Raw genomic sequence first — 709 nt, 5'->3', positions numbered from 1 at the left:
TGTGACCATCTAGTCGATGCATCTATTAAAACCGTAAAATATATAAATGGTTCATATGGTGGATGTATGAATCCACATATAACCTTGAATATTATTCAAAAACGAAAAGAATTTAATCCTAACTTTAGCTAATGATAGTCTTATAATTTATTTGCTTTCAGAGCAAGTAGCACATAAAAATTCTTTAGATTGAAAATTTTTCTAGTTTTTCAATGAATGATCATATAAATTTTTAATCATTTTTGGATCATTATTAATCCAGAATGATCCAACCAATCATGCCAAACATTAAAATCATTAGTAAACTTTTGGTTTATTATGAGTTTTAATTATTCTATCATTTGTGTACTTTAATTCAGAGAACAGAGCAAGTAATTTTTTTTCAATACACACTTTCTACTTGAAATAATAGATATAACATAAAGGTATTAAGTATCTCTTTCATTCGTTGTCTAAATATGATATCTATTAGACGAACATCTTTAAACTTAGTACTTGTTTGGCCTAGCTTTTTTTTAGCTTAAAAGCTATAGTGAAGCTCTTATGAAAAAGCTTTTAAAATTAAGCTAAATCTGTTTGGTAAATTTACTTTTATAAGTTCTTATTTATAAATAAGTTTTTTGACAAAATAATTTACATAAGTTCTAATTTTAATTAAAATTACCATAAAAGGTATTTAATAAATAATTTTCTATTAATCACAAATTCT

Source organism: Theobroma umbraticum, unplaced genomic scaffold (genome assembly GCF_002168275.2).
Source record: "Theobroma umbraticum cultivar Fairchild unplaced genomic scaffold, ASM216827v3 scaffold_146.0, whole genome shotgun sequence".
NCBI lineage: Eukaryota > Viridiplantae > Streptophyta > Magnoliopsida > Malvales > Malvaceae > Theobroma > Theobroma umbraticum.
The sequence above is the reverse complement of the archived record's forward strand: the minus strand, read 5'-3'. Positions refer to the sequence as shown.